Below are 21432 nucleotides of genomic sequence, written 5' to 3'. Positions count from 1 at the left end.
TGACTGATTCCTAGCTCTTATTTTGAAAGCCTACTTGTGTTGGCTCCAGATACCACTGGCATTAGCTTCACAGGCTTTTCTCATCAGCTTGATGGACCCAGGTGGCCTTGTCTTTCACTGCTGTTGTTGCTTTCATTTTCTCAGCCATCTGTTTCTGACAAGAATGAATTACAGCCCTGGTTTCCAAGAAGTACATTGATAGTTGTAGCTCAAATGATTACAGCAAAACAACCCCAGGATGGCTTGAAAAGCAAAATATTCATATAGAAAACCTAAATGCACGTAAACACTCATAGGACTGTCAAGAAAATAAAAGCGCTAATCTTCTGCTCAGCTAGTATTTAATTTATTAACAATGTTGAACTTACTTAGTTAAATGATGAATAGAGTTGGTTAGAGAATGGCTATATTAGAACTCAAAATGCTTTTTTTTTTCTGCCCAAATTAAAACCTTAATATGAAGAATTAAACCAAGTTTTTTGTACTTCTTGTCCCCAAAATTTAAAAACAAGAAATGTTTTGTCCAAAAACTCAAAACCTCTTGGATGTCATTAGAAGGGATCATTCTTCTACCCCAGCCTGTTTCATTGGAAAATTTTCCTCCAACCCAATGATCCAGTAGAGTAATGATGTGGTAGTGGAAACTGAACAATATGCTTCTAGCAGGTATAATGCCCTGTGTCACCAAGTTGCATTTCTGTTCAGCACGCATACATTTGCCATAGGACGAGGGAATTGAGAGAGACTTGTAGGTCAGGCTTGCGTGGCTGGTCCTTCCTTCTTCTCAGTCATGGTTTTATCTGCTGGATCTGGGCTCTGACTAACAGCTGTATTCAAGGAGAACTGGGAACTCGAATTACAGGAAAGTAGGAAAGATTATGTTTCAAATATAGAGCTTTCTTGGCTTTTTTTCCTGAGCTTTCTTTGAAAGCATTTTCTGGAATAAATCACAATATCTAATAACCCAGTGAGGCTTTTTAAGTGGAGTTTTAAGAGTGTACCAAGGTCTTATTGAATCACGTTATCTACCATTTCAAATCCTCTTGAAGTTAGTTACAAAGAATAGTAGCTATATGTTCAGTCTGAAGAGTCTGAAGATTTTACTGACTTTGGATTAACAGAAAGATTTCCGACTATCAGTGTTTAAGCTTCACCTCTCTGTCAGTCACTCCTGACAAGGCCAGAATAAGGTACTAATGGCAGTGACTTTAGAGAGGGTGGTTTTTCATTAGTTTAAGCAGAATGTCAATTAAAAAGGAATTGAGATAAAGAACCAGCAACCAGATTAAGTTTACACTTCTTCACGGATGATAAGAAAAATCCATTTACAGGTTCTATTTGAGACTGAATATACTTCCTAAGGTAAAGGCATCTTATATTATAGCTTTAAAAGTCTACTGACTATTTCTGAAAAGATTTAATAGCTATTGTGTCAGAAATGTGGAAGAATTTTTTAACCACTGGAAATAATTATTTCTTACCTAAAATGAATATACTAAAATTAATTTAAATTTAATTTCACACATTTTATTACGGAATGTTATCACCTACCATCATTTCTTCTCCTCCTGTCTGACTATTATTTTCATTCTCTAAGAACTGACAAAGCCCTTTTTAAGTAGGAAGAGAAATCTATCTTTCTGTGATCTCTTGATGGGGGAGGACAGCCTGGGGCTGATTTCCAGCTAAGGAGTGTGGGACACTATGGAAGACTGTATGTGCTATTTTTCACTATTTCTGTGGTCCATCTGCAAGATTTGAGCAACTTAGTAGGAGTTATGCACTCAGAACTTAGCAGACTGCGCAGGAGTGGGCTTTTTAAGGCAAAAGATGCTCCTACAGGGGTTCGCCTTCTTCATACCCTTGCTACTCCTTTGGACGATACTGGTCTTCACTATTCAGATGAAAATTATTGTTTCAGGCATACTCACATAGGTATTTATTATGCTGGGCTCACACATTCAATACTTTTTTTTGTCTTCATGCAGGCTAGAAATGTTTTCTTTTATGGAAACTGAGACTGTGATTTTGTGTTACTGTGTTCAGGGCTGGGCTAATCATGGGTTTCTACTTTGCCTAGAAGTGCAGACTAATCCAAGACAGACAAGTATTTTGAGGGATGAAAAGTACATTATGGGCCATAGCGTGTGAGACAGGGTAGGAAGGGAAGCTCAGACAGTTTGGGACTGTTGAGTGTGATCTGCAGATTTTTGTGAACTCATCAGCAGATCCATAGTGCCTCTGCCTTAATCCACTTCTGCTCACTTTAAAAAGACAGGTTTTCAGCATTTTAATTGTAATCTGAGCAGAGGGCAGTTTCAGACCAGAAGGTACATAAAAATGTGCACCTACTCCTGAAGCTGGGGAAATCATTCATTCTGAGTATTATCTGAGGGATTTAGTCCTCTTTACTATTCCTTTGGCTAAATCCTCAGCAGGTGAGTCAGGTGTGGGGTGGGGTGGGGTTTTTTGTTTGTTTTGGTTTTGCTTTTTTTTTTTTTCCAGTCCTGAAACAGCTTTCAAGTTTGGTCCCTCTGCTATGAAATAGTAAAATAATAGCCAAAAGAACCAAAACTTTCTATCACAAACAAAGTAATAGATAGTTTCTCTCACAGGTAACTAAGTTTTCTCTTATAGGTAACTAAGGAACAGGCAGCAAGACACTCACCTAACCTGGAGGGGAAGAGAGGCACCATTCAGAGACATTTGAAACGAGGAGAGGTGCTGGCAAACTCCTATTCTCCTATGCTATTTGTACTGGCTGACAGAATGAGTCACGTTATGCTACTTTTTAATAGCTTTCTCACCTTCCTGAAATGAATTACATGCTTGCAGAGCAGTGATGGTAAACTAGGATTCATAGCTATCATTATTAGCTTTGCAACATCCTTTACATCAGTGTAGCTATTTGTATTCAGTACCAATGAATCAGCTGTAATATATTGTGATAAATAATCTGTCCAGAGGGACATCAACATTGCATCTGAAGAACAGCCCAGACTAATCCTGTGAAATCTGCTTTGATGCAGTCTGTGAAGTTAGGTCTTGTTATAGCTCTCTGAATCAGGGAGGTGGCTATTATCCGTTGATTCCTCCTGATAAAGAAATTATTGAGCACCTTTTTCAGAAGTACTTAAATGTCTTCGTATTTGTGATTTAAAGCTGATATTTTCAGCAACACTGTGTGACCCCACTCTCTCTATTAGCTACAAATACACCATTATATTAAAACCTCACCTGAAGCAAAAGGAACATATTTGGCTATGATGGAAGCTGTTCTTTTGAATGCTATATTCCAAGATCTCTCTGTGGTTTTGAAGGTTTCAGCTGAATCAATTTTCTGTCACCAGGTTATGCAATGGATTTTGTTTCCATTACAAAAGATGTGACATTAAAAAAAAGCATGGGAAGATGTGAGAGTTTGTAGCAGCAATCTGAATCTGTAAGGCAACAACCTGAAACAATCGCAGGTTACAGAAAATAGCCCCAGAAGAGGCTCTGAGAGGTCATCTACGTAGTCTGCATGCTGAGGCTTGATTAATGCTGTCTGAATTATTTTGAGAAATGTTTACTTAACCTTCTCTTACAAAGTTCCCACAGCAGTTGGGGAAGATGTGAATTAACACATTTCACCTACCAGTGAAAGCCAGAAGTGGTAAAGGCCAGAAATCCTGGCCTTGTTGGTGCTGCCCAGACAGAAGATGCTTTTAGCTTTTCTCTGCTGTTGGATGGACCTTCAAATTTGTATAGAAGGGAGACACATTTAAGGTGCATAAGGAATCCTTACCTTTCATTTACCTAAAATTCTGCTTTGCTCTGGTAGAGCAGTTGTGTTTCAATAGCACAAAGATCTGGGGGTGCTCGAAAAGCCTTGTAAGTCAACCTAAATTAAAAGCAATTAACATCCCTGCAGGATGTTTAGACAGCAGAAGAAAGCGATGCTGAGGGTCCTGAGTGACCCAGGTGATCCACCTGCCTTAAAGGCTGGAAGCTGTGCAGTCCAGTGGATCAGCTGTGTAAGAACACGGTAGGACTAATTTAACTTGAGCCCACCAAGGCATTGGTAGGGCTGTAAAGTGCCCGGGTCCTCGTATTTCCTGCAACACTGCCATGCAGAAGTTCTGGCTTAGGATGGCACCAGCTCAGGGCTCTCAAAGGCCCTTTGGCTCGGTACATGGCACTGCTGTGCTCTGAGCGTTGTAGCCAGGAAGGGAGAATCCTCTTTGCTCCACCTTTAACTGGTGCCACACACCATCGTTCCCTGTGTACGCATTCCTACTATTTCATGTTAAGGCCTTGAACCGTGCCTGGATAATATGCACTGCTGGTTTATTAAGAAATAAGATCACATTGTTAATACAACTTTTTTTCAGCTACAACTCTAGAGTTCACTTCCCAATGAAGAAAGAGCTAGAAAAAAGAAAGCTCATAGCCTGTCAAACAAAAATTTTACAAAACAGCTTTTCTATTTAAGGTAGGTTTATATTTATTGCTGTAGTTGTACAAATTATGATGGTATGATTTAATGGTCTGTTAGCACAATAATGCTCTGTGCCTTAAAAGTGACATAAATTTCTATTCTCCATTTAGTTGTCATCAAAGACTCTGAATGTGATGGGATGTATTCTTCCATTGTCTAGCTATTTACCTACTGTCTGATAATGAATTTAGGTTTTTATGGATTGCAAATATATTTTTTCTGAGTTTAACAGCTTTAAATGCTGACTTCCTCTTGCCAGCACCTGGTATATCAGTAGAATTGGTTGATACAGGCATCTCAAACAGTGGAAAATGACATTTGGAAGTTTGTGGCAAAGAGATACATATGTTCAGTACTTCTTAAATGCAGATTTACTCTGTAGAAATAGTAATGTTTATGATGAATCCTAAAAAAAAAGTCTTAATTTATTTTAAAATAAAGGAAATGCTGATATACTGGTTTGTTTCTTTTACTCTTCACTAGATGTTAGAAAATTACCTCAGTGGTCACTTTCAAACTCCATGTTTAATAAATTAATGTATTTTTGACCAAAGGAAGTACTACATGCCACCTCCAGTATTTCTTTAATGCGCTATATCATGCTGATAAACTGCGTAGGCCTTCCACAAATGGGGCATTACAAGGGTCAAAGTATAAAAATAACCCTTTATGCATTGGCACTAAAGGGTGAGGGGTAAGTTTTAAGATGTGAGAACACCTGACTGAATACGGATGTGGTATTATCTCGGTGAAATCAGTACAGACTTTGTTTGCAGTAGTTTAAAACGAAGCATTGCAGCTTTGTTTAAAACAGAAGGTTTCCTTCCAGGATGAAACAGACCCCCTAACGTGCAGGGAGGAGTTTTCCTCCTTCTGTAGTATTATCTGCAGCTAGTTTTGCTCTACTTACATTTTGTTGCAGAGTCAGATGCAGATACGAATCCATTTATTGCCCTGCATCTGTTGCATGTCTTCTCTTCAGAGGTTAGGTGCAGCCTTGGGAGAGGCATGATGGAGCTGCTTCTGCACGTCTGGAGGGTTGCAGCTCCCGTGGGACGTTCGGTGCATGTGCTGGGCCTGGGGGAGATGGCTGCAGAAACCCAGTTCTCCTGTCCCAGAGGAGAGTCACCTACACAGCCCGACCAGAAAGCCCAGCTGAGACAGCCAAAACCAGGAGCAGCAATTTGTCACAGCTCAGGTTTGACCGAGGAGAAAGGGATCAAGCCACTTTGTGACAGTAGTTTTGAAGTAAGATCAGCAGACATAGGTCTCAATTTGGCAGACACTGCGTGACCCCCTTGGGCACAGGAATGGTGAATTCATTTGCTTTGGGATGGTTCGATGAAGGATCAGTTTCTTTCATTCAGCTTAGCCAGTACTTTCCACTGCCAGGATGTGGCACCAGTGGTGTACGCTATTCTGCCAGGGAACAGGCTGAAGCTGTCTGAATATTTGTTACAAAACATTAACTACAGCTTCAGGAGCACTGTTAATACCCTTTTTAGTTTCAGAAGCTAAAGTAGCATTATTTATAGTGTTCATGGACAGCTAGCTAAACTGGCTGTCATGTGGATTTCATGATCAGATTCCCGTTAAATTCAGTAGAAGGTGTCCTGGAGCCAGCCTGTGGAAAACCCCACCAGAGACAGCCTGTGCACCCAACCTGTCACGGAGGACTGATTCACAAGACTTACATGAAAAACCTAATTTTCAGGTTACATATCATGATTCAATTATTTAAATCATATCCTAATTTACTTGATAGTAATGTAAGGATTTGTAATTTTAGTGACCTTTTATACATTTTAGAGACAGAGAGAAACCGAGAAAAGATTTACGACGTCTCTGTGCCCGTCTGGCTCACAAAGAGTGTTGCTAGTAGGCAGAGCAGTTGAAACACGATTGTTCACAACAGCCAAGCAGGTATTCTTAATTTTTAAGCCTGCCAGCCTTGCCATAATTCCTTTAATTTTTCTAAAATCCTCTTGTACGTCTTAATTTTCCTGTGTAGTCTCATAGGGTGGATTTGATAAGGACAAACACGAACTATTAATTTTCAACTTCAGGGTGTTAAAATAACTGATGAAGCTTGTACTAAGAGAAAAAAGATAGCCATCCTCTGCATCAGAATGCAATGTTCTGTGTCTGATGAGCATTTGGTTTATATACTGTAGCCTCTAGCAACCTTTATGTTTTCAAACCAGTAGGAAACTGACCTTTATAGGAATACAGGACATATAAAAATGCCTGGGATAAATGACCTCCCTATCAGCAGTTTGCTATCAGCCTTTGCCAGGTGTGTTTCAGATGTGGTATCTATCTATAAAATTATGTAATTTCAAATATTTAGAGATAAACACACGATATGGTACATGAGAGAAACACTGTAGCTGGTTAACCTAAGGGATGTGAGGATAGTTTGTAGACTGAAAAATACACCATTCTTTCAAATACAATACTTTTGAGGTGCAGCACAAGCAAAGGTTATATAATTAGAAGATCTATTTTCTTCCAAGTGCTTAGAGGAAAAAGATAAAAGCAACAACAAAACCCCACAGAAATCATGCTTGTTATGATTGCCTTCTTAATTCTGTCAATCAGATAAGCCTCTAGCTGGGACAAGATCTGTTTATTTAAACTTGAAGTGCTGTAAGTCACATCAGTTAATCATTGCTAATTTACATCGTTAAGACCTAACTGATAAAGGAAGTTTCATCATAACAATACTTTAAAGTATTAAAGAATGTCCAGTTGTGTTGCTAAAATGCCGACTCCTTTGTTCTGGTCAAACACACTCTGAAGCTTCCAGTTACCTGATCTGCTGACCTAGTGGGGAACATGACCTGATCATCTTAGACAGCCACCATGTAGATAGCACAAATGCATTCAGCCTCAGTGATAAAACCAGCACAGGTATTAGACTTTTCTATTCTATAACAATAAGGTTGTAAGACTGCTTTATTAAAATCTGTTTGTTTTTTTTTTTTTTTCCCCACGGTCTATTTTATCATGAATTATGAAATAGATATTTATGAATTCTAACAATGTCAGTCATTTCAGTAGTAAGAAGAAAGGGTGCTGAAATGAAGCAATAAATTCCAGGGAATTAGTGCAGAAACTAGCAGAAAGTAAAGATGAATAAGAGTGGGAGGTGGAAAGAGAAAATATTGTGTGTGGTTGTTAGGTAGTTGAAAGTAAGATTGGTGATGACAGCATGATACAGAAATGAGTGACTTATGACTTAGTAGTAAGAGAAAGTCTGTGATACTACCAGAACCAGGACATGAAAAAGGTGTGAAATTTAAACGAGAGGCTGTGGGATGTCTGGTCTTCCCGAGTTAGAAGATCCATCCTGCAGTACAGCCAATGTTTTGTCAAGCATGGAGGCGGTTGGGCAGTTATGGGTAACAACTGGCCAGAATCTGTGTGTCAGGAAATGGATTTTAAGACAAGAACAAGATCTTCATTTGACTGATTTTGTTGCCTGGACCTACCTCTTCTTCCATTCCATGGAATTAGACAGTGTTTACCTGGACAGAGACCATTTATAAAATAATGCTTTGTGTCCCTTCTTACTTTGTATAAGTTAAAATAAATTTCAAATAAACATTTTATAGTTGGAAAATGGATCTGAGTCAGAGCTAGAGGAATGTGTATTTACAGGAGTCTAGTTATAGATACATAATATTTGGGCTAGAAATTCAGAAATACTGGTTGTAGTTGCAGGACAAAGTTGCATTGATCGAGCAGTTATGTAGCTCTCTTTGGAATATTCTTGGAGTTAAGATGCTTACCCAGGTTCACCATTTTTGTGTGATAAAAGCAATAAAATAAGCATCCTGTATGTGGCTTTTTCCAACCTAGTGCATCAATGTAACACAGAGGTACTGAAATCATCATTACTCACTCTTGCAAACTGGAGCCAAACCCCCCAAATATCTGAGCAACAGGGATTGACAACTCCTAAATAGCCGTGGAGTGTGCTATTGGTACCAGTGGGAATGTGAAGGGAGGTGGTGGATATTTGTGCAGTCCGGTGTTGGAAACTTTGCTCAGTCAATATGGGAATGTGTGCAGATACCCTTTAGAATTTAGAAGCATAGCAAACCAATAAACATACATAAATTAAACAGATTCTTCATATTCATAGGCTCCCTGCAAGATGTTAGATTGTTTAGCTTTCATGGTTTACTTTGTTACTTTCAATGGCGCTATTAATCATACTTTCTCATTTTCTTTCACTGCTAGGGTTTGACAAGGATTTTCTTTCACCTTGAAAAATTGCATATTCTGAGGAGTTGCTTCTCAATGCTCCCGCACACTTAGCACACCCTGCTGAGTGAAGGCAGCTTGTTTTCTGCACTGCACTTCTCTCCGAAAGACGGTTTCAAAACCATGGGTTTGATCTCTCTCTTGGTACTGAAAGATCATAAACAAATATGTCTTTCAAATTATTTTTCTACTGGAAGCCTTTATGATTCCATCAAAGAGGAAACTGAACTAACTCAATAAGCAATGGACCATAAGGCAGTAAACGGATACATTGTTAATTTTTATTGCTAAAGTTTCTTTCTACTACTCTGGTTCAAAATGCTATTCATATTTTATTATGCTGATTTTTATGATTGCAATGGCAAATCCTTCTAATACTCTAGTCAATATTTTTTGTCGAAATGTGTTGGCTGTAGAAAGCAACAAGTCAGGGAGCGTAGCCATATCTCCATCCAAAAGAACAAAGAAAGAGACCAGACACGTTACAAATGGACCTGCAAGTTGTTGGCCAGGGCTAACAGAGCGCCTGGCTGGCTGCTCCGGGGACCTGCTGCAGAAAGGCATTGGAAGAAGAACATTAAAGTCCTGATGAAGGAGGAAGCAAGGGATATGAAAGTGGTACAACAAATTGTTTGTGGTAAATGCTTAGGAGCCAGATAAGCAAATACATAAGCTTTGGCAATCTCTTGTGTTCCTTAGTATTTTTATATATCGTAATAGCAGACTGAGAGCCGAGGGGGAGTTGGGCCTTGGAGATCAGATATCTGTAGGCACGAGTTCTCATTCGGTTGCAGAGGTGGCTGCTCTGGTTCAAGTTACAGGGATCATTTCTCTCTGCTTGTTCAGGTGCTTCTGCACTGTGTTTAATCGCACACTGTAAGTGCCATGTTTGTTTTCTCTCCCAATCTTAATTTCTCATGTTTGTTGATTACCTCGCAGAATGAGACCCCAGTCTTGACTGGGCTCTGCCATGATCCATCTGGCCAATATAAAATTCTGTTTAAAGGTTATCAAGGTACTGATTTTGCAGACTCGATTCACAATGTGATTTGTTAAATAGCTCTGAATACAAAAACACAATCTGCTCCACCAGATTGGGTTTTTGGTCCTTCAGGTCCATTATTCTACTTCCAGCAGTTGCTTTGTCTAATGCTTCAGCAGAAGGGAGAGGACAGACATAACATAGCTTGCCAACACTATGAAGGTTTCCATAAGGGCAAAATTCCATTTTTAATCCTATGCCATCAACTCCTGCCCATCATTCGTCCCATCAGAAATAATATTTTTTTTTTCCTGAAAATGATCACTTCCTTTCAAAGTCCAGTATAAGACGCTGTAGTCCAAGCAGAAACAAATTTCACAGTCTATCAGCAAACTGCCTGGAGAAGCGTTCTCTTTTCCTTCAGAGTTACTTATTACAGTGCTCTACTTCTTATGGTTAATGTGCATTTGAGGTTAACACAGATTCTGGCAATCTAACCCTCCTCTGAGGGTGCTGATGTAAATCGGAGATAACTCAGTTTATCCCTAAGGTTAGCTCAGGTCGATTTAGTTCCTTTTATGAGTGTCTAATATGGTCCCTCGTTTGCAGACTTTGTTGTAAATTGGATAATATTACTCAACAAAATGACCATATGAATAAAAAAGAGGTGCATCTGTGCTGCATTCGTTTGAGACTGTGAAAGATTATTTTCAAACATGTTCCTCAAGGTAGCCAACATTACAGTTTTGTAGGAATTGCTGTACATCAGTCCATAAAATTCCTGCTTGGCCCTCCACCAGCAACACATCTAACCAGGGATAAACAGGGATTTAGTGTCTAAGTGCTACACTGGTCACTGTAGTTTCACAGCTAGACCTTCAAAAGCCCCAGTCAGTCATTGCCTGATCCTCAGAGCATCTAGGGGCTCTGGCTGTATCTCTGCCAGCACTGTTCCCCAGCAGCCTAAATCTTAAGTGTGTTGAGGATTTTGTGTTAGTACCTTGGCGGCTTTGTACTGGGGTTTGCTAACTGTGCATCCGCTTTCCTGTCTTGTCAGGGTGACCTGACAAGCTGACAACTTGCGGCATGGCTTTTAAGCCTAAAGAAGGAGGTAATGGAGTTTCCTTTCCCCCACTCCATAGCCTAACACTTTGAGAAGCTGCACCAGATGCTTTACCCAGATAAAATGCTCTCTGGTCTGTGAAGACTTAGATCTTCCAACAGCTGGAGTCTTTTGATGTGATCTGATCTGCCACATCTCTGGATGAACATATTCATAAATTGTTGGGCATCATAGAATCAGAGAATGGTTTAGGTTGGAAGGGACCTTAAAGGTCATCTAGTTCTAACCCTCCTGCTATGGACAGGGACACCTCCCACTAGACCAGGTTGCTCAAAGCCCCATCCAGCCTTGCATTGACAATTTTTTCCCTATCTCATAGGCTTCTGTGTTGAACAGGCTGCTTAGGTGCCCTGCATGGGACTGCATGTGCCAAGGCATCTTAGCTGTTCACACTACAAAGCTGAGATTGTGGCACTTGGGTTCCTGTGTGTGTCTTGTCTTAGGAAGGAAACATTTAATGTGGTCGCATGAATTCACACTGAATGGTTGTCCTCTGACTTTTGAAAGGACTGCTTAGGTCGTAAGACAGCAGTGGGGTAGTACTTGGTTTCAAGACAGCATTCATCGTCACTTAACTGTAAAACTGAGACTGGAAGGCAATTCAGCTTAAGCCCAGTTTTCCGTGTGACTCAGATTTCCATTTGCTCCCTGCTTCACTGAAAGCAGCAAATTTGTGATCAGTAACAGACTGGGTATAACACCTCTGTTTCAAGATGTGGGTAGGAGAACGGCACTCCTGTTATTTGCTGAATCCCAGCGTACTGTTTTGCCAAATTCCTAATGGAAAGTTGCCAAGGCTGGGTTGATTTTTCTCAGAGCAAACACTGGGATTCTAATTTGCTCTAGTATCTTCCTCACTGTATAGATTTACAAACACTGGTATAAACTGATAGATAGAAATTGATAACTAGATAGGCTCAAACATTATTAAAGCTGCCTGGTTCAAATGAGAAAATTGCAAAGATGTTTGTGCAGTGTTTATAGTTTCATTTTTATTTACTTGCCGTACAGATGCAGTGAAAGTTACTGTCGGTCCCTTGAATTCTTTAACATATTGCTGGAAGTTTTAAACGTATTTCTCATAATTTGTGACACTACTGCACTTGTGTAGTCTTAAGAACTCTGCTTCAGAAAATATTTAGGATTGTATTTAACCAGTTTAATAGGTACCTAATAGATACTTGTTTGCTGCTAAAATAGCTGTTTTTAAAAAAGGCACATACAGGTGCTGGTGGTTCTTCCTGTCAGCTTATCAGCAAGAGTGTGCAAAGAACAAGGATTAATGTCAGTTTAAATGTTCTCAGCAGTGAAAATCTAGATATTTTTATTCTATTATGATCATAAAGCTGTGAAAATATAAAAAATTATAGTGAGCTATCAAATCAAGAACTATTGAAATAATACCAGAAAAGCTGGAATTCAGGTGAGACAGTATTCATACTTACCAGATGTTTCTATTCAGTACTGATGCTCACAGAAGGGAGTCCGCTTGTAAAAGATGGAGGCTGTCAGCTTAATTTGTGTAGCTGTGAGGAATAAAGGCTAACCCACGCCAATTTTGTTCTGATGACCTTAAAAAGGGATGGCTCAGTATTCCATTACTGTTTCCCTGAACCACCTAAATGCACTTAAAATTTTTCTAGTATAGTTTTTAAGGATAAATATGAATGAAGTCAATGAAATAACAAAGGTAAATAAAATAAAAAATAAAGCCTATTCTGCATCTGACAGGGTGAGCTGAGTAACTCAGTGTCTTCAGTACTTAACTAACTAGGCCTACTGTGGCTTTTGTGCAGCAGGAGACAGTATATAATTCAAAAGCTTTACTTTCAAGACTTACTGAAATTTGATTTCAGAAGTAGTGAAAGCATCATAAAACCACATCAATAAATCTACACATACACGCTAAACTCAGACATCTATCAATTTACATGGAATTCAGCCTTTCCTCTCTCCCACAGAGAGGTAAATCTGTGTATTAAATTTTGTCTATGTCCATTCCCAAAGACAAAGAGATAAAATAATTATTTATCAAGCGGTAAGTCTCGTTATAAAATATTCTATTCAATATTTTAAAGCTCTCCCCAAGACCGATTTCAATTTTTCCTGGTCCTTTCCCTATGGTACAGTTTTGCCGTCTCTTCCTGTGTTTCTTCGCTGTCTGCCTGTCTTGGGAAGCAGAGGGACGCTGCCAATGTGACCCCTACTCTGCCCCTGGTGCTACACTGCAGTGAAAGGAGTTGTCCTTCTCTGATACCCTTGGGAGGCATTCAGTAAACGAGGGAGCCGCTTAGGAATTGATGCACTCGAGCAGATGAGACTTTGAAATAGTAGCTTAAGTTCAAATACTCCTACCTAAATACCTTGCCATCAGAAAAGGTAAGAGCACGCCTCCGTGGAAAAGGAAGCTGCAGTTTGTTTTCAGTCAGTGTCTGCTGTTCAACTAACAAACAAAACCTTAGATTTTCTCAGACCTTCAAAACATCCAAACTCACAAGATGCATTTGCCCTTGAACGTAAAGCTACGTAATAATTTCAGGGTACTCTCAGCACTCAGGTAACAGAGCATTTTGAGCACATACAAACAAAATGAGCATGGTAATAATAGCTGGTGTAAAATGAGTTATTTTTTGTCTCTAGATTTATAAACATTAATGGCTTAGTATATATTCTATCTCCAGCCAGTTAAATTAATCCTCTCAGCAGAAGCAATATAAATTTAGACTATATTTTCCAGATGATTTTGCTTACTTCTGATCCCCTTTAGTACATAATGTGCTGTAGCTCTAAGAAAATTAATGCTTACAAGTGTAGATGTTTACATGAGTCAGCAAAGCTGGCATAAAGTTGATGACACCTTGTATGCCCAAAGGAGCTGACATTCACTGCTTAATGAAAAAAAAATCTGATTTTCAGGCCGATTGTAGTGGTATAGATTAATGCGCCAATGAGTCTATTTGAAAACATTATCTTGTGCTTGCATAGCAATTTATGTAACTCAGATTGCAAGGAAGAACAAATGTGAACATAACCCATTAAAGGCACAAGTCAAGAATAACCCAACTGAATTCAAAATACTGCAATTTCAGCTAGTATTAGCTGATCTGCTTTAATCTTCGCTAGCTCTCTTAGGCAGCAGTTTCCTCATGCTGAACTTGGTCTTCATTTGAATAAGATGCTGGTTGCAATTTCCACAATGGATCTGTAAGGGTGCTCTTATTGTCCCCATCATTGTACTTCTTCATCTTGAAAATTTCCTGTTATATAGTAAGCACAATCTGTGACTTCATACTGTGCCTGTATATTGCACCTCTCTCTGCATTAATTTGCTTTTCTTTCACCCAAGAAGCAGAAGATCCCAAAGTAGAAATTAAGGTATAGTAATGCATAAAGAAAAAAAAAATCTCATTGCAGAGAGTATTGTTAGATGTGCTTCTTCCACGGTTGTCAGTGGGAATTCAGCATTTTACCCTTGGTGCAGATATTGAGACATGAAAGTTTCAAATTGAAGGTATTTATCAAATTAAGCCATTATTTTTGCAATGAGTGTAATTAAGGAATAGCTCTGGAAACTGCTGTGTTCTGAGTAACTGGCTCAGCCTTGTAAAGAAAAAAGATGAATCTTCTAAATGTTTCTAAGGTAAAAGCATCAGTAATTAGTGTGATGGGAGGAATGAGAAACTAACTGTAGACTCAGGGGTAGGGAGACAGATGATGTCTAAACAACACTGCAGACTGCTATGTACTGGGGTGCCCAATTTTTCATACAATGTTAGCAACAAATACTTGTTCTTTTTTGATTCAGTAGAATTTTTCAGGGTAAAATTCATGCTTAGTAGTGTCATGTTTAGTAAAAGTCATGTTTAATCAAACAAGCAAAGAAATCCCATCAAGTCAAAAAATGCATGTGATTTGGTTTTAGAAGAAGATGCATTTAATCTTGAAATGCCTAGATAAACAAGTGTTATGCTACATCAAGAGAATTACATTTTTTTAATTCCCAAGCAGGTTATTTCATTTTGGCTTGTCTCAGAATTCAAAGGGTCCTCTAATGGTTTACTGAAGCTGTCACAGAGAGAGCCTCTTACTCAGTCACTTCTTGGGGAGACACTAGCTCAGACCTCATGTTGGATGAGATCTTGTGAGAAGACAGTGAAGATCAGTGCTGTCCTCCCACATAGAAGATGTCTGGCCAGGCAGGATTTTGGAGACTTCAAATTCCCTTGAGATATCATAGACAAAATAGTGAAACTGTGAACTGTCTCATAACTAAAAGTTTACATTTGGCCAAATGATAAGAGGAAGTTCAATTTGGCTTGACTGAAATCTATGGTATTCAACTTGTCAAATGAAAAAAATTCTCCTTTTGGATGCAAAATTAATCCTGAAGTAGTAGGCTGTAAGGTTCGGGGTGTTTTTTACGTTTTTGTTTCAGAGGTGATGTTCTTCTATTGTTATTTGCTCAAAATACAACATTTATTACAAGTGCAAAAGAGGTCTTGAGCAAATGCATGATCTTAGCTGGACTCAATAATATTACTCTAGCCATGATAGTCTATGGACAAAAGCCAGAGCCAGAACATGGAGGTAATTTAGTTTATTACTAGCTTGTATAGTGGGTAAGATTTAAAAAGCTTTGGGCACATGAATGCTTCCTTAGATCTTAAAAGGAAAGCAGAGAGAAAGGATGCATGAGTAAGTAAAGTTTATGGCACAAAAGAAAGCATTGGCAACAATGAAGTTGGTGATGGACTAATTTAAAAGACAGAAGCAGTTAAAACTCAAACCTTGTTGAGGTGCTGACAGTAGGCTGGTTGCCCCTCCTGCAGCTGCTGCGCATGGGTAGCAGAAGAAGGCTTTTGTGCTCACTTTTTCTGCAAAGGCCAATGAACTTTTGAATTCTCAGCCTCTTTCTGTACTGCTAAATGAAAGAGAGAGATAGGGAGTTGTTATTTCAAACACTGGTCTACTGACCATTCAGACTGTTAATGCCCCACTAAGTGTTTTGCTCTGTGCTGGCTGGTGCTTTCTAAGATTTTTTTTGGGTACGGCTCAAAGGACAAGGAGACACCATGCCCAAAAGCAGTATTGGGTTTGGCTCCCACCATGAGTGCCTCCAGTGCTCTCTCAGCAGGCTTTGCCTTCCCAAACCACTTGCATGTCTTTGTGGCACGTTGCCAGGCATGCCACATGTTTTCACACTGCAAAGCACCTCTTTGATGGGCAGAAGCACAGGCTTTATTTCAGACACTTCGTAATGAGAAAGCTCTCCTACTCCCATATTAGGTGCATCTCAGGGCCATATGGGTGCTAAATTGGGCTGTGGCCCTGTTTCATTTAGTGGTACACTCTGTGGCTTTAGTGTCAACTCAGATTTGTCCATGGAAGAGTGGCAGGAGTAACAAACGCTGTAGATTCATACCCTTTGTGCTGCATGATAGCTTCTCTGTGTAGGACAACTATTTATATAGCAGCATTCAAATCTATGGCTACGAATGACGGCTAAACTTTCCCAACGTACTTGTCTTTGGAAACAAATGCATTTGCTTGAGTGAAAAATTTTTAGTCTGTGAGTTGTTTAGGAATTTTAGTTTTGTGCTCCCTGCTGAAGTCATCTTTTAGTTGCCTTATCCTTGCTTGAATAACGGGAAAGTCTGAAATAGATATTTCTACAACCAAGTTTTGAAGAATAATCTTCTAGGAAAAAATGAATTCATTTTTTCTTCAGTTATTGTCTGCAAATAGGGCTGCAGGTAACCTTATCTTGCAGATTTCAACTGTGAAAATATTTTTAAGTCAGGTCTTTACCATTTAACAAGCTTTAACAAGAGTGCTATTTAAGTCAGGTAGCCTCACGTCACACATTAGATATGCAATAAAATACAAGCTTGTAAGTCTGAAAGATCACAATAAACACCTCACTCTCATCAACAAAAATCAGTTTATTTAGCTTTAGTTTAAACCTGGTCTAAAACACAAACAGCATTTATCTCCTTTAAGGGCTGGAGAAGCTAGGTTTTTCTAGGTAGATGCACAGCTTTGAAAGACATACAATACACGGCTAGTCTGTCAAAGGTACAGAGAATTTTAAGCAGTTTGGCATTATCATAACTGTATTAAGCTATGTTTGGTTTTATCATGTCATGTTCTTTGACATTCTGCTTGGCGCCTGTGTGCTGCCTGTCAATCAGAGAGTCAGCATGTCATGAGGGAACTTCACTGCAGAAATGGTGCTATGCGGAGAATTCAGATGAGCCTAAGGAAAAGAAGCAAGGAATGCTTGATAGCTGGGAGGGGAATTTTTGAGGTGAATCTCGGTCTCATTAAGTGTATGGTTAAAATCATGAATAGAGATGGGATGGCAGAGGGAAAGGCTCCGGCATACTTCCAAGACTCATTGTACTGGAAATGCTTTTTAAAAATTTCTCTACAGTTTTTCACTGGTGAGAAGCTTGGTGAAATGAGTGAGCAGGAAAGCATAACAATTTCTTTTTAAAGTTAAAAAGGTAGTTCCTGAAAGTTTTAAAGGACGCGTGTGTATCTATGTAACTTACACTGGGGAAAACCAAAACTGGATGAATTCAGCTAAACTTCCTTTTGTGGACAACTTACAACAAATTGTCCTATGCTGTGACCTGGCTGTGGACCTGCAGCAGCCTCATGGTTCCAGAGCTTGCTTGCTATTGCATTTTGCTTAAGCTTTTATCAAAACAGGTGTCTGGCTGCCTCCTTGCTAGTTTGAAGCTGTCCTTGCCTTGCTGGATGCTGCTATCACTGTATCCATACGAGTAAGTCAAATGGTGGCAGGAAATGTTCCTGGCACCTGAAACCTGACCAGCTACAGCGGTGACTGGTCACAGTGGTCCCTGGGGTGGTTTTGCCCTCGTCAGCCTCTCTCAGCCCGTGCTGGGGTCTTGCTCAGGTGTTGGCAAAAAGGAGGGATCCAGGTAAGGCGATGATGCTTGGGAGGGGAAAGGAATTTATTAGTATGGACATGAGCTGGTCCGTGGCGTTTGATTTCAGTGTCATGGAATGGTGCTGCTGTATTTAATTTACTTTTCTGTAGATATCAAATTTTTCTATACCCACAGGTATGCTGCTGCTCTGACTCCTTCAATTTCTCCTCCACAGCTTTGGAGATCAAAGTGTGATTCTCGTTCACATTCAGAGGAACGGAGAAGAAAACTACAAGACAGGCCCTATTTGATAATTATCTAGAGTGCAAGTGATGATAGTTTCTGCTGTACAGTAACTCTCCAAATGTGGTAGATTGGGAGCAACTAAAATGGACTGAGGTTTGGAGTGGACCTTTGGCTCAGTCCTTCCTCCAACTTCACAGTCATCACAGCAACACGGACGTCGCTCTGCCCTGGTGTAAATGGTCACTGGAAGTTACTTCTTCTCCAAGGCTTTGAAATGGAGAGAACTGGAAATTTGAATGCGACTGTAAAAGCTGCATGGAAGTATTTGCAAGGTTAATGCTAGAGGCAAGTAAAAATCCTGATGTACTTTATTTGATCACAGAAAAATTGCAATTTAGTTCCAAGATCATACTAAAACTGGGTGGTAAATACTTTGATGGAACCTTCGTTGTGTAAAAAACAAAGCTCTGGCAAATTAAAAAGCCCTGTGGAACACACTAAATAACTCACCACATTTTTTTGTTTTGGAGAATTTGAACAAACTAAAAAACTCATGCATTGTTGTAACATTCACTATTCACTATTTTTGGAATTAAATTTTTGATTTTTTAAAAATATTTTTATCCCTGTTGCAGCTTCTTTCTGTTTTATATTATTATGTACTTAAATAGAGTATTTAAAAAAAATGAGTTTTAAATCCCTAAATCCCCCAAATCACAGAATTTCAATCTTCAGCATGGCTTTATTAAATCCCAGACAAATAAAGACTGAAAGGAAAATTTGTCTTCTAGATGCTGCAAGTTCATTTTCCTCATCTTACAGAGATTGGGAACACTGAGTCTTTGGTGGTGAAAAGTACTGCTCCTATTTCTTTACTCTTAGGACCCAAGGCATACTGCAAAGACGATTCCCATTCCAGTTTACTTCCAGATGCAGATAGACAGGTTTGAATTCCCAGCTTGGGGCAGGCCCAGCTCTTTTGTTAGAAAGACAAGTTGGGTGATATAACTGGGAGCATTCAGAAAAAGGAAGAGATTTTACTGATAGTGAGAGATAACTGGCTACAGAAGAGTTACTTCAGAAAAATGAAAGCAGAACTGAGCTCAAGAACTATTCATTTTCGTCAGGCTAGTGTTGCTTTAACAAAGCATACTGAGTCTTTGCTGGTTTTGTGATATTTAATTACATTTGGAAGGTTAGATAGAAAAGGTAGGTTTTCCAATTAACCTTTAACCCATTAAAATTTCATTCTAAGTTGTAAGCAGTTCTTTAGAGTACATGCTGTTAAGCACTACCTGGCCATTTTATTTCCTGTTATACTTGCTACTTACCTGAACCTAAACCAGGATATCTTTATTTTAAATTCTTACTTTGAGAACACATATTGCTCTACATGGATTGCCACTCATTTACGTCATACTGTATATTTAACACCTGCAGCAGAGGATCTGATTGAATGTGATTTTTGCATGACAGGATTTTTCTTTGTGTCTACACAGAAGTTGCAGCAGGGATTGATATGACTCATAAAGAGCTAGCGGTTCAGAATAGAAAGCTTTTGAAGAACACAGCCACAAAGCTAAAACCCTGGCACTGCTTTTTTTTTCCACCTGGGAGAAATCTGGCCCAGAACTATGTATTTTCCTCTGAGTTCTTAGGTATGATGTGTATGGTGTTTTCTTGAACACCTATTTTATGTTGAAGTTGCTAAAATTGAAGAGAGAATAGGAGCTGTTTGTAACGTAGTTTGAAACTTTTATGCTTTCCAGGGATTTTGCTAATAAGAAATTGATTTTTCTTTTTTTTTAAGCTATTGGCAGAAGTAATCACGAGAAAGGCAAATGCCATTTAAATGGAATGAAAGAGTTAGTTGTCACCAGCATGATTATGAACTCTGAATAACCATTGTTTTCCCAACTGTGGTAAATCTGACTAGAATTACGTGTGCTATGATAACAAAGAGATGAGAACTCAGACCAAGATACTGAAAAGCTGTTAATGAAGGACAGAGGTCTAATGAATATAGACCTGGAGGTGGTGCAAAATGTGAAATGCAAGATACTGCTTCAGACCAATCTCATAAGGTCAGTGGGGCTTGTCTTCCCCAAATGATGGCATATTACCTTCTAAAATTGTTTTGTTCTTTCCAAGCTTGTTTTGTTTCAGACCAAAATATTTTGCAGACAGATTTGAAAGCTCACTACCTTCTTCTTATTTAGACCCAACTCTATACTATACTATAATATTATTCTGAGTATTATGCTGGAACAAGCAGTAGCCATTCACAGACATTTGACTTGGTAGAAGGAAATGTGAATTAATGGGTTTTGCACAAGGACAAGGTAGCCATCTTCATTCTAAGACAAATATCTTAGCAATCTTTATCCTTCGTTTCCTAAAATCATCCTCCTGGATTGAGAAGGATAAAAGTAACTTGTTTAAATTTACTTATACTGTGAGCAGGTATATCTCCTATTAACGCTGATGAGAAATGTACTGAATATACTGGGGGTGAAGTTACTTAATTCTCTAAAGCAGCTTATATTTCTTTTTCATGGATGTGATCATTCCCTTCCTCTATTATCATTATATGCCATGCTATATAGACCTCAGGATTTTATCTTGGAGTTACCTGCCAGTATAATTTCTTCAAGGATTTCTGTGATCACATCAGAAAATTTCCATTGATTTGGCACATGAGAAAGAAAGGAAAAATAATTTTAATGAAAAAATTTAACAATTCTATATTCTCTCTTCCCTGTTAGCATTGTTTATCTGTGATGAAAACTTGAAAAATACAATTTCATATTCAAAATTGACTCTATTACACTCAGTCGAACATCATACTGAATTTTAACATTTCGGGGTTTTTGGACAGCATTTCTCTATAAAAACAAATAACAATAAAATGTTTTAACACAATGGTAGTAAAAACACAGGCAATTGCAAAAGATAAACCACACATTTACGTTCACTTGAGCCCAAGATACTTAAAATCAACCTACTACTGAGTTTCTTGTAATGCCATAAAATTTTAGTATTACACAAGCCTGGTTTTCTTCTGTTTTTTACATCTAAGAACCTTTACAATTTTAATGTGTTTAAACTTACCCAAAAGCCCATAACAACATTTCTTTATTTTATGCTCCTTGTGACATGTAGGCAATCTTCAGGCATTTTTTCAGGACCTCGGAGTTTCTGGAAAATAATAATGTGGCCCAGCCCTTGTGAAAGATGCATAGCTATGGTGACAGAGGGTCTGTCGTGGTCCTTGGTACTAGGTGACCTGCCGGCACCAGCTCATACTGTGAATTGCACAGCAAGAAAAGGAAAAAAAAATTGTAATCCTTTCATTTCTTAAATTATTTTTCCTTTAGGCTACAGCTGGAAGAGCAGTTTCACATTTAGTTGGAATATGTGGCCTTGAGTTTAT

This window comes from Charadrius vociferus, unplaced genomic scaffold, assembly GCF_000708025.1.
Source record: "Charadrius vociferus isolate BGI_N301 unplaced genomic scaffold, ASM70802v2 scaffold15, whole genome shotgun sequence".
NCBI classification, from domain to species: Eukaryota; Metazoa; Chordata; class Aves; order Charadriiformes; family Charadriidae; genus Charadrius; species Charadrius vociferus.
The sequence above is the reverse complement of the archived record's forward strand: the minus strand, read 5'-3'. Positions refer to the sequence as shown.